Source organism: Pinus tabuliformis, chromosome Q, assembly GCF_031772625.1.
Source record: "Pinus tabuliformis cultivar Carrire ecotype Pingquan chromosome Q, CPIR1, whole genome shotgun sequence".
Lineage (NCBI taxonomy): Eukaryota > Viridiplantae > Streptophyta > Pinopsida > Pinales > Pinaceae > Pinus > Pinus tabuliformis.
In genome coordinates this window covers 149,204,196-149,210,556 of record NC_142296.1, presented here as the reverse complement: position 1 = coordinate 149,210,556, position 6,361 = coordinate 149,204,196, and positions in this window count along the sequence as shown.

Sequence of the window (6,361 nt, the reverse complement as noted above, 5' to 3'; positions counted from 1 at the left end):
ACCTTTTCCACCTTAGTATGGCCTTGGTGCATTTCTCGAGGTTTACCTTTATCGCAATTGGGTTTCGGCTCTTCCGTGGTCACATTACATATGTGCCTCATCACCCCTTCCCCTCTGATATGTGACTATCATAAGTGTTTTAATAATGCTTTAGTCTTAAAAGACTCGGCACAATACTTTACCAAAATACAGGAATACACAGGAATTACACGAAATCCCACTCCGAAAAACATCAGTGAATCTCAAATCTTATACACCCACTTTTATAAAATCATCGAGTTTGCACCTTTAGTCACTACACAATGCTTCTCCTCCGAACTCTGATAAGCCTGATCTCCGATCTAATTACGATCGTTGATCTATACTCGATCTAATGGCAGGGCTTCCACCTTATCCACAACATGGAACAATGGCTTTCCACCATAGATCTTCCTCCCGCCAGATCCAACACTTTACATTAGTTTCAGGTTGATAACGCACACGGGGCTTAACCGCCCAATAAAGCGGTTTCCCCTCACTCCTCCACTGCTACGTGTCGCGTTATGAATGGAATCGGAGGACTAACCTTCGATACCATTTACCACTCCCTTGCCACTCGAAATACCACTTAAGGTTATAAATCCACCTTTTCACCAGTTATCTCCCACACTCTCCTCTTATGCGATGACCATTGATCTATACGATCAATGGCTCTCATCCTTTGTTGCCTACACCATTGATGTATAAGATCCAACTGTACTTAAACTTCGACAACTCACTTCCTCCTTCATCCTTTCTTAATGCCTTTCACTGTGTCTTCAACATTTCTTTATCGTTTTAGTTATTTCTTCAGGGTTTCACTTTCCACCTCTGCTGCTAAATTTCTCTGAGTTAAACTCCTCTGCAAATTCTCACTTCGTTACTTCTCTCCAGAGCTTCACTCTGTTACTTCAATTGTATTCTAAAACCCGTGATGATTTCTCTAAATCGTTCTGCTCCTCTACGTGTCCTTTAGAATTCTGCCTGCAACCCTGTTACAGAACCTACGAATTCACATGTAATTCATTCATAAATACTCATTTCACACAGTTACACAGCTAGGAATAAACCTTTGTATACATAAGTATAAACAAATAATTACATTCGAGACTCTGTGTCTCACACAGGCCTGATCTTCAACTATCAGTGGCCTCCTTCTACTCTGCTCGTAGGCTTACATTTATACCAAAAAGCTCTGTTGAACTAATTCTGGGGACAATTATAGTCACGATAAAGATGTTTGGCAAAAGATGGCTTATCAATCCAACTCTTCTTATGAGAATGCTTCAAGATTGAGATTCCTTGTACCATGAATACCTCCCTAGTTAAGAGGGAGTGTTGAAAATTGTAACTAGGTTTGGTCTTCGTTATAATGTAATTGTAATCATGATATTGTACATTCTTTATAAAAGAAAGAAAAGAAAAAAAGAGAAATAAATTATATTTTATTTTTGGAGTATGGGTTTCATACTCAAGTTTGAGTCATAAATCATATTCTTCATGCTTTTAGGTCTTCTAGGTCTTTCTAGGATAAAGAATAATATTGGTCATGTGTCATAGTCTTATTTTGACTCATTGTAATGAAGGAATATATTTATTTTGTCAAGAAAAACTCATGGATGAGCCCAAGACAAAGTCAACCTAAAGGGAGGGAATTCAACCCTAAAGAAAGGTTATATAAAGGAGTGAAGCTTGATCATTTGAGTCACTCATCTCAAGAAAGTTCCATCTACAATAGTAAAGGTGAAAAATAGTAGTTGGGAGGATGAAGAAGAGGAGAAAAAGTCGAAGTCTACCAAATAATCTCTTTCCTTGTCTCGCTAAGGTTTTTGAAGTTGCAAGTTGTAGGAAGCCCAAATTCTAAAGTTGTTGCACAAGGTCAAAATGGTTGGGCCAAAATATTTTTGCATGGCCCAAAGTCGCAGAAAAAATGAAGCAATGTCGAAGTGCTGAAGTTGTATCAAGGAAGATATTGCTGGGAGATGGATGGGGCTTGGAAGGTTTGTTGGCTTTGGTCTTTAGGTCTTAGAAGTCTCTTTTGTAAGAAAATTCTAACGAAGAATATAAGCATTTTTTGGGTTTCTTCTTGGAGGGGTTTTTCCCTGGCTTGGAGCCTATATCTTGTGTACTATGTTAGCCATGGGGCCTACGGGCTGAGGATATTCTCTTTCTGATCTTCATTATTTTGGTAATTGCTTGATGAACAAAACTAAAGAAGTAATAAATAACCAACTAACATCATAAATAATTATCATGATAAGAAAAATAAGTTCCAATATACAAGTCTCCATATTTTCCAACACATTATAGTCTCAATGTTTTAAAAAGCCCCACTTTGTAGCATTTCCACTATCATCAACAAGGTGAAATGATTTTAATGTGTTTCACCATTGCTTTTATCCTCACTTCTTGAGCAGACACTTGAGCAGAAAAACTCCAATCTTCAAAATTAACTTCTAAATAATTACTTTCGGTATCCAAATAGTCAATATTCTATTACAAGCATTCAAACCTTGTCCTTGCCAGGGGTGAGGCAATATTGGCATGGCATTGATCTTCAAATGCAACTATTGTAGATACACCATCCAATCTAGTGTTTAGATTACAATCCACGTATTGTTGTCGAGAAGGTTGGAATACTAAAAGTAGGTCTGAAAATGATTACCTTGTCGGGAGCTATGAAGATAAATACATAAAGTGGAACACACTGCAATAGGGAAGGGACCAATGTGTGCTAGAGTTCATAAGTATTTTTCATACCCTTCATACAAAGCTGGGTATCAAATATTCTGAGCAGAATTTGGCACTCAAGTACCGTGGCTATCTACACAAGTACATCTAGGATGAGATGGAGTTCCTGGACATCTCCTCGCTTGGTGCCACCTATTGATATGCTGTCAAGATCAAGCATAAATTTAAACAGAAGAAGCGAGACTTTGGATCTATGAATCTAAAGCAAGGGGAAGGCCTGTCCAAATCATAGAAAAAAAGATAAATCCAAAATGGGGTGACCCAACAAAAGAAAAACACCGCAAAGACAAATAAGGACAAAGGGAAATTGTGTGAGTTCCATAAGAGCCCCACTCAGAACACAAGTGAGCGTCGAGGAAAGCAACTACTAGTAGTTGAGTTGAAGGCTTTTGAATCAGATGCATGTTCCGACTCTGAGTCAAAAGCTAACAAGGGGAATGAAAATGGGAAGTAGATTATTGATGCAGATCTTAGTGCTACCATTTCCACCACCAAGATCCAGAATATTGAACTCGAAGATCCAAAGGAAGGGGAGTGAATCTTCCACTCAGAGATGTGGGTGAAGGTTCTCTGTTACAGTTCATTATTGACAGTGGAAGCCAAAAGAACCTCATTTTAGTAGCGGTCATGAAGCGGTTGGGCCTACTGACCACACCACACCCATAGTTGTACACCATCAGGTGGCTTCACCAAGGGAGATATCTCCGCGTTAGCCAACAAAGTCGCTTTCCCTACAACATGAAGCCCTTCATAGACGAGGTACTGTGTGATGTTACTCCTTTTGAAATTTGTGATGTATTATTAGGCCAACCTTACTTGTGGAAGCATCATTTTGTGTATGAGTCTAGGCCTCGCACTCTCATTACTTCTTTGGGAAATAAGTTATACAAGATACCAGAGGTAGCACCACTTACCTCCATCTCTTAGATCTCTATGAAGCAATGCAGTAAGATCATTTCCCAAACCAAGAAATTTGTCTTCTTTATGATTCACCCTTAGGGAAAGAAGAAGACTATGGCCACATCCACAACCTCTAGACAGGGCTCCTCCACATGACAACAACAAATGGACAAGGTTGTGGAAAAGTAAAAGGACAGCTTCACCTCACCCATGGGGATACCCCTACAATGTCAAGTCAAGCACTCCATCGATCTAATCTCATGCACACCTCTACCAAACAGACCGATCTACAGACACTTTGTTTTGGAGAATGATGGAATTAAGAGGTAGATTTAGGACTTGTTGCATAAAGGGCACATCAGGACAAGTTCATCACCCTATGGGAGCCCGATCATGTTGGTACAAAAGAAAGACGACACCTGGAGACTTTGTATTGACTATCGAGCGTTGAATAAGATCACTGTCTTGAATAGGTATCCAATCCCATATATTGATGACCTTTCGTACTAGATCAAGGGGGAGGAATATTTCAGCAAGATTGACTTGAAGTCCAGTTATCACTAGATACCAATTGAACCCTCTGATGTGTGTAAGACTGCTTTCAAATCTAAGGAGGTATCTATCGAATGGTTGGTCATGCCATTTGGGTTGAGGAATTCGCCTACAACCTTCATGTGGATGATGACATCTTGTGACCCTTTACCAACACATTCGTGGTATTGTACTTGGATGACATCCTGATCTTCAGCCAAAGGTGGGAAGGGCACATACACCATATCTGAGAGGTCCCCCAAATCCTGCAACAACACAAATTGTGTGCCAATCTGGAGAAATGTACTTTCAGTATGACCCAGGTTCAATATTTAGGGTACATCATTAATGAGCAGGGTGTGCATGTGGACCCAACCAAGATACAAGTTATTCAAGATTGGCCAACTCCAACCACTCTAACAAAGCTCCAAAACTTTCTAGGTCTTGCCAATTTCTATCGTAGGCTCATATTGGGATTCTCTCATATCACTTGGCCTTTGAGTCAAGTCACCAACGATGGAGTGAAAGCAAAGTTATTTTGGTCTGAATCCTAGCATAAGGTATTTGTTGGTTTGAAACATTGCCTCTGTTCTGCATTAGTTCTCATATTACCAAACCTACAACAACCATTTGAAATTGAGACAAATGCCTCCGACTATGCTATTGGTGTAGTTCTTACCTAGTGGGGGCATCCTATGGCATATCACAGTGAGATAGTTTCAGATACAACCTAAAAGTATTCCACTTATGATAAAGATATGTTTTATATTGTGCAGGCCTACCGAAAATAGAAGCATTACATTTTGGGCAAGGAAACAATCATCCACAGAGACCACCCACCCCTGTAGTTCATACAAACACAAGGGAAGTTGCAGAATGATCACCATCAGAAATGGTACACATATATGCAACTGTTCCATTTGAACATCAAGTACAAAAAGGGAAGCACCAATAATGTTTCAGGCTGTCTCAGTTGACCACCAGTTATGGTGCTGACCACTGTGCTCGACTCTTTTGTACACGAGACTTTAGGGTGGTTGGATCTTTACAAGAGCGATCCATAATTTAGCAACACATACCAGATGCTCTTGGAAGGAAAACAAGTTTATGATTTTCACCTCTAGGGTACATTGTTATGCCACCTAGGACACTTTTGTGTTCCTACAATCGAGTGTTCCACGATGATTTGGGAGGCACATTACAATTAGGTCACTGGACATTTCAGAGTAGATAAAACAACGACATTTCTACAGAAGTAGTTTTATTGGCCCAACCTTTGACAGGATGTTGGGAAAAACATCAAATCCTGCACTTCCTGCACCATTTCCAAACCAAAAATCAAGAAGCAAGGCCTATATACTCCTATGCCTACTCCTAGTTGAACTTGGTAATCCATCTCCATGGATTACATGTCAGTTCTTCCTTCTAATAAGAATGGCAATGACTGTGTGTTCGTGGTCGTCAACATATTCTCTAAGATGGTCATTCTAATGACCTGAAAGAAGAGTATCATAGCAGAAGCCATTGGCAAGCTCTTATTTAAATGAGTGTGGACATGTTTTGATATCCCACAGTCCATTATCTCAGATCAGCATAGCGGGTTCCTGAGTACATTTTGGTCAATCCTTTGTTCGATGCTACATACCAAGCTCACTAAGTCCACGACCTTCCACTCCCAAACTAATGGCCAAACATAGGTTGTTAATAGGATGATCGTGGACATTTTGTGCATATAAAACTCCAATCACCCACACACATGGGATGAAAGTCTCCCCTGTGTCTAGCATAACTACAACTGAGCTCTCCATAGCTCAATTGGAGACATCCCCTTTCAGGTGGGGTTGGGATTCCAGCCATTATGTCCCATTGATGTGGTCATACCATTTGAATCTACTCAAGCAGATTCAACTAATGTCCAATTTGAAGTTCACCGGGATAACAACTTCATTGAGTGCATTTAGCACATCCGCCAGCAGGTCCATGACATGTTGGATAGATCCAATGCTAAGTACAAGTAGCGTAATGATCAACATTGAGTGCCACACAAATTCCAAGTGGGTGACAAAGTTTGGTTACATTTGTAGAAGGAGCGCCTCGTCGAGCCTCACTGCAAGCTTCACCCACTCCAATATGGGTCGTACACCATCACCAAGGTTGTAGG